The sequence below is a fragment of the Pyxicephalus adspersus genome, unplaced genomic scaffold (assembly GCF_032062135.1).
Source record: "Pyxicephalus adspersus unplaced genomic scaffold, UCB_Pads_2.0 Sca1282, whole genome shotgun sequence".
NCBI lineage: Eukaryota > Metazoa > Chordata > Amphibia > Anura > Pyxicephalidae > Pyxicephalus > Pyxicephalus adspersus.
This window is the reverse complement of record NW_027318289.1, coordinates 1-6,504: the sequence shown is the minus strand read 5'-3', so window position 1 is coordinate 6,504 and position 6,504 is coordinate 1. Positions and strand designations below refer to the sequence as shown.

General features: G+C 41.5%; 1 long non-coding RNA gene across 1 annotated transcript; it reads left to right on the top strand.

The window, feature by feature from the left end:
- Window positions 1-2,173: 2,173 nt before the first annotated feature.
- Window positions 2,174-5,682, top strand: LOC140321200 (uncharacterized). Its single transcript, XR_011918851.1, has 3 exons — window positions 2,174-2,324; window positions 3,802-3,901; window positions 5,538-5,682. It is a non-coding gene; the product is annotated as an uncharacterized lncRNA (long non-coding RNA).
- The last annotated feature ends 822 nt before the right edge of the window (window positions 5,683-6,504 follow it).

Here is a 6,504-nt window from a genome sequence, read left to right as displayed (position 1 = left end):
TCTCCCATCGCAGATCTGAACCTGTGATGGGAAAGTGGCGGGTTGTGTGCAGGGACATGGCCCACCCACCTCCATGAGTCTGGAAACAAAAGCGAGACGTGTTCTGCGGCTCTGGCCGGTGCCCCCCCCCCCCAGTAGGGTCCTTCTCCAGACCCTGATCGGGTTGGCACTGGCAGAGCTGCAGACCACCAAAAGGGCCAGAGAAACAACCTTGTTGGGCTGTATACGGCCCGTGGGCCGTAGTTTGCCTATGCCTGGTCCATAAAGTTTTCTTTTTGCTTTGTTTGTGATTAACTCACATTGGGGATTTTATACAGTAGCTAACAGCATGCTTCCTATTATTATGTTGACACAAACATCTGTGCTAATTGCATTTATTAAAATAATAAACCTGTTCCAACTTACATACAAATTCAAGTTAGGAACAACCCTACCTATCTTGTATGTAACCCGGGGAATACCTGTATATCCCCCAGATCACAGTATCTTAGTGAGGTGGTCTGTGGGAAGAATTCCTATGATATTGATTGGACACAAGGGGCATGAATTGTTCAAGGAACCCCCAGCAACCTCTGGAGGAACCCTGGTCTAGATGGTTACAATCTTTGGGACATCCAACAATGACTGTATACAGAGTAAATATTTATAAGTGTAAAGCTTAACCACCTAAGCGTTACACTGAGGTCTAGATTTCTGTACCAAAAGTGATCCACTGTTTTTCATGAAATTTTTTTTTAAATTGCCCCCCCCTTCCCGATCTGTTATTTGAAGAAGCAGCACCACTGATGGGGTCATCACTCTGCTCACACACACACACCAGTTGCATGGCAGCTGCTCTCCCAGTCCCCATAGGCTTTCACACTCCTATTAACAGTTGTTCTTGTCAATCATCATCACCCTTCTCCCTACAAACTCATTCATGATACAAAATGGAGCATTTGGACAGGCTGCGTTGCCTGCGGTTTATTTTCACTTCGTTAGGATACATTGGGAATGGTCAATTCACTTAAATTCGCCCTAATTTTTCCTTTATTCACATATTTCCTATTGACAGCTGTGCACTTTTGTCATTGGCCACTAGGTGGCATACTAAGATATTGGTTTAATAGGAATTGAAAGGAGGAGTGAGATTCACTTGTCAGCACATTTCAGATGAATAGACAGGGGAATCATTTCTAAATAGAGCCCATTGAGTCTGAGTTATTAAAGCTCTACAAGACTGGAGAGGATACATTATCATGGCAGAACCTTGGTGATCCAGCAAACCTGGAAAAGATTTCTTAAATGATTTTCTTTTATTGGGAAAATGTTTTCGACCTGCACCAGATCCATTCCATGTTTGCTAGATCATTCAGGTTCTCCATTGATAGTCCATTTTTACCAGACTTGAAGAGCTTTAATAAATCAGACTCATTGAAGCACAAAGCAGGTCAAATTCAGCATCCGCACAGCTCCACTGAACTCTATGGAAATCTAATGATGTGTTTTGAATGCAAAGGGAATCTATGTGAACCCCTAAAGGAACCCTAATACTGGGAAATGAGATAACCTGGATCTATAATGTGTTTAATACCTTTTGAAATCACTGACCCAGAATGAGGATGCAGCTCAGTTGATCAGCTATAAAGTTACCTGCATGCTTGTTTCCTGTATGTGACTGACACCAAAGGATCAGCTTTACACCCAAGCAATTAGCATTGTTTAGGACAGATCATCAGTGGGAGCTTCCATTATCTCTTAATGACAGGTCCTCTTTAATAAGATCACATACTAAACCCAGCATGTTTTTAAGCTGGTACCCCTGTATTGTGACCCAATTTCTCTGTTAGCCCCTGTCTCTTCTGCAATAAAGGACTGGCCTAATTGCACTTTTTTGAATTTTTTGATTTAGTTCGGCTTTATTGTCACTGTAACATATAACTGTCTATTCCACAAACTACCACATGGTGGCGATGTCACCATATTGTTCTACCAGCCTTAAAAGCTGCATTCCCACCTTGTCTTGTGTAAATAGCTTGGATAGAAATATGTAAATGCAAATCAATGGAAAACATAGGAGAAAAGCAAAAACAAATTGTAGTAGTGTATGTGTGGTTGTTGTTAGTTTACTTTTGGGGAATGTTTATATGATATCTAATTATTTACATAAGGCATTGCTGACGTTTCACCCCTGACTTACATGTCCTGTGTATTTTCCAGACGAAACAGAGTTTCGAAATTTCATCGTTTGGTTAGAAGACCAGAAAATTAGACACTACAAAATTGAAGATCGGGGAAACTTAAGAAATATACACAGCAGCGAGTGGCCCAAACAGTACGAAAAGGTATACATGCTTCACTGTACATTGGGTCTGTGTGTGTATTTATAAAGCACCAACATATTACACAGCACTGTACATTAAATAGAAGGCTAATAATAAAAGACAAGTACAAACAATGATATTTGAGGATGAGAGGACCCTGCTTCATCTAAGATATAGATTTATTGCATACACCATATCGTATATCCACCTATATTTTGAATCTTGGTGCTGCTGGTCTTCTGCAGACCCTTTGAAGCCCTGCCTGTCTACATGCACTCCAGCAATGCTTCATCGCATTTCTCAGGAGGGGTCCCCTGAATGTGACATCTGTGGTCCATGTCTGTGTAATAGAAGTGGCCATTCACATAAGAGAACATATGAGAGAAACACCTCTGCTTCCAGCTCATCATACACAATTGGCTGCCCTCTGGGTCATTTGGTTGGTCACTCTGCAATAAAGAAGTAAGTCTGTCAATTTCAACTTCAGCTAGTCCCCATGTTAAGGATATATGACATACCTAGGGGCTTCCCTGCACGCTTGTGTGCAGGACGGAGGTTTGATGGGGCAGAGGGGGGCGGTTTGCATGACTTGCAGAAGAAATTTTTTGCTAAACACAGCTGAGATTGTGGGTGATCTTAAGAGCTGAGCTTTTCGGCAACCTCCTGATGACTCCTAAATCCGAATGGGACTTCTCTGCTCTCTTGTGTGCAGAACCGAGGCTTCGAGGGGGGCTGGGGGGGCATGTGCATGACTTGCAGAAGAAATCTTTTGCTAAACACAGCTGAGACTGAGCTCTCCTGCAAACTCTTGTAACTCTTTCATGACCGCGAATGCTCCAGAAGTTATTGAATGTATAGGCTCTATAAAATTTATTTATTTTATTTTTTTTTGTGATAACTCACAGTGAGGATTTTATACAGTAACTGACACCACTCTGCCTAATATGTTGAAACAAACATCTTTCCTAATTGCATTTATTAAAATAATGTGCCTGTTCCGACTTACATACAAATTCAACTTAAGAACAAACCTACAGTTCCTATCTCGGATGTAACCTGGGGACTACCTGTACTAAACTTCACATTAGTGGGCTTTTGGTATCCAGCCATCCCCTCTTCTTCCTTTGGCTTCTGCTACATTGACTAGATCTTGACAAGACTACCAGAAACCGTAAGCAATGGTTTGACAAGAAAGGGATTTATCACCCTTCCAAAATCCTCTTGCTGCTCCGAGGAGGAGGTGATAATAAAGGCAGAATCCTCCTGTTTAGCTGTCAGACTGATGTCTTAGAATGTAAGCTTTTTGGGGCAGGGTCCTCTCTTCCTCCCGTGACATTGTTCTTATCGGTATGTCATTTGCTACTCCTATTTAATGTACAGCGCTGCGTAATATGTTAACGCTATACAAATACTGTTTATTAGTAATAATACAAATGACAGGCGTCTGGTATAAAATAATAATGTTCATGGCTATGTCTCGTTTTTATTGCCATTCCAGTACCTGAAAGATGTCTCGTGCCCCTTCAAACTACAAGAGCGTCAGGAAGCGATAGACTGGCTTCTGGGTCTCGCAGTACGCCTCGAGTATGGCGATAACGGTAGGTGAATGTTGAATATATAAAACAAATATCAGTTTTTGGTTGAGTGTAGAAATCTAGTTCTGTTTTGTGTGTGTATTGGGGAGATTCTTCTTGTTTCTGGTTAGTGTGTCAGGGATAGAAGTAAATCTTTCTAGAATGGGAATGCATTGGTTTCCCTGTCTTGGTTTATTTTAGTTTGTGTCTTCCTGTGTCAGTTACACCTATCCCCCCTCATTGCTTGTGTTGGTGCCCCAGGAACAGAAAGGAGACACTTGGATCACTTATTCCTGACTGGGGGTTTCAGTTCTCTTCCCCTTTGTTTAACTCTAAATAGTCCTGTTGACTAAGTAGCCAGTGCACACCTTGTTCTTTCCACAGGTGACAGGTATCCTTTTCTCTGCCTATGTCATGTACCTTCAGCCACCTCCTGGCATTATTTATAAGTGAACAGGCCAGCCGTAAAGCCAACTTATCAGTTCTACATGATCCCGTTTCCTCCAGGTAGCCTGGGAACAAAAATTCTAGACAGTGACAACCATAGATCCATAGTCTGAACCTGGAAGAATTCTGCTGTGAGCACTTCCAGGTTCACGATCAGATGCTGGCAGGCTGTGCCCAGGTAACGAGTACGACAAGTAATCTGCATCCTTACATGTGGCTGCATCCTTACATGAGTACTAGGCACACCTAGCATGTATGTAAATATGTAAACCTCAATTGTACATCACATCTCAGGAATAATTCCAGGTCCTTCATTCCCCCCATCTCTAATATGATGAGCTATAAAGGCTTTTTTTTAGCATTGCCCATGTATGAAATTAGGTGTCAGTTTTTCAGATACAATGGGGCGTTATATCGCATTTTGCAAATAGTGAGCAACCTGAAAATGTGCAACTATCGCCTTTTTATTCTACAGGCTCTCTGGTTTCAGAGGATAGTCAGGGGTCTCTTTATAATCATATCAAATGAACTAGTGAAAAGTTCAGTTTTTCATTGCATGTGAAATGAGATGGGTGAACATACCTATAAAAGAGGGTAAACAAAAAAAGTAGATTGGCGAATGTTCTGTGATTGAAAGGAGACATAGCAAGTATACTAAGAAGGGTGCTACAAAGTATTCTGTGTAAATGTATGCTGTGCATGTTATTGTGATTGGTATGGGACAAAGCCACTAATCAAGAACAGATTGCTATGGTGGCTCTGTGGGTCCTAGATTTGAACCCCAGCTAGGACACTATTTACGTGGAATATGTATGTCCCTCCACCTTCCCTGAAATGCACGGATTTCCTTTGGGTGCATTGATGTCAGTAAATGTAATAACTCTCAACATCTGTAATCATGCAGTAATTACCCTCCTTCATTGGTGTCTGTGGATGAAATAGTAACCCCAATGTTGTTGACCACAATAGTAACGCTCACGGTGACCGCAATATTAACGCTCACAGTGACCGCATCTACCACTATATTTGTAGTCAGGGACAGTGCTGAAAGGCCCTTCGATGTCTGAAACGCTGCTCAGTTCCAGTGCTTTTATACTCCTCTCCATTGGTGGTTGGCGGCACTCGGCCCTGACTATAGCAGGCTGCTAAAGGAATACACCATCCCTGCTGTAAATTGTAGTAACAGTCACTTTTATTTGTGTTTTTATTTCAGCTGCTAAATACCAGGTTGCAAAGCCATTGAACACAGAGGCCACGAAGAGTGTGGAGCCATTAATAAACCTGGATGGTATGTGCTGCTCCTGTGTAATTGACTTGTTTTTAATATGTTTGGTCAAAGCTGCTCCAAACTAATTTTAAAAGGGCTGGTTATCCTAAACTACGCAGTGATTGAAGGGATGGCAATTCCATCCTATGGGTCACTTGGCAGTGTGTATAACCTGATCGCTTTCCGTAGAGTAAATCTACACCTAGAGTAAAGTCAGCACCTAGAAAGTTGTTGGTAGTCTTCAGAAAAAAGCCACATAGAAAAAAACAATGCTGTCATTGCTACCTTATGTACAGAAAAGTCAGTATAAAGCCAGAACTTGTTCTGCAGTCTCTTTTGAAATAAAGAAATTATAAATAGCTGGATAACTAGTAAATTAAATATACAAGAATCTGAAAAACCCTCCCTAAAATATATAACAGTGAGGTTTCTGTGCCTAAAGCTTCATTGCTGAATGTCTGTAGTGTGAGATAATGTAAGGCACGATGCCTCTGACCACTAACCTAAGGAGATATGGCGATATCATTTTTCTGCTGCGTGTTGGAGTGGAAGCTATTCTTTAGGACTTGCAGTGCAACAACATCATTGCTTCATCTTTTCTGAGGAACTTCTCCACCTCACCTGCAGCTTTTTGTATGTGATTGATGGAAAGTAAAACCTTGCCTCTACAAAGATGGCTGCCTCCATTCAGACCCCCTCTTAAATCAGTAATTGGGGGAGTGATCACAGATAATCGAGCACAGTACTGGTGGCTGGTCCTTTTCGCTTTACTTGGTAGTTTTGGCAAACATTCTAAGGTACAGGTATGCTTTATTTACCTGGCAAGTAGTGTGATTTCCAGATCAGATTACTATAAAAATGCTGTAATGGATTCTCCTATACACATGTTGCCATTGTCTGTTATATTTATTTT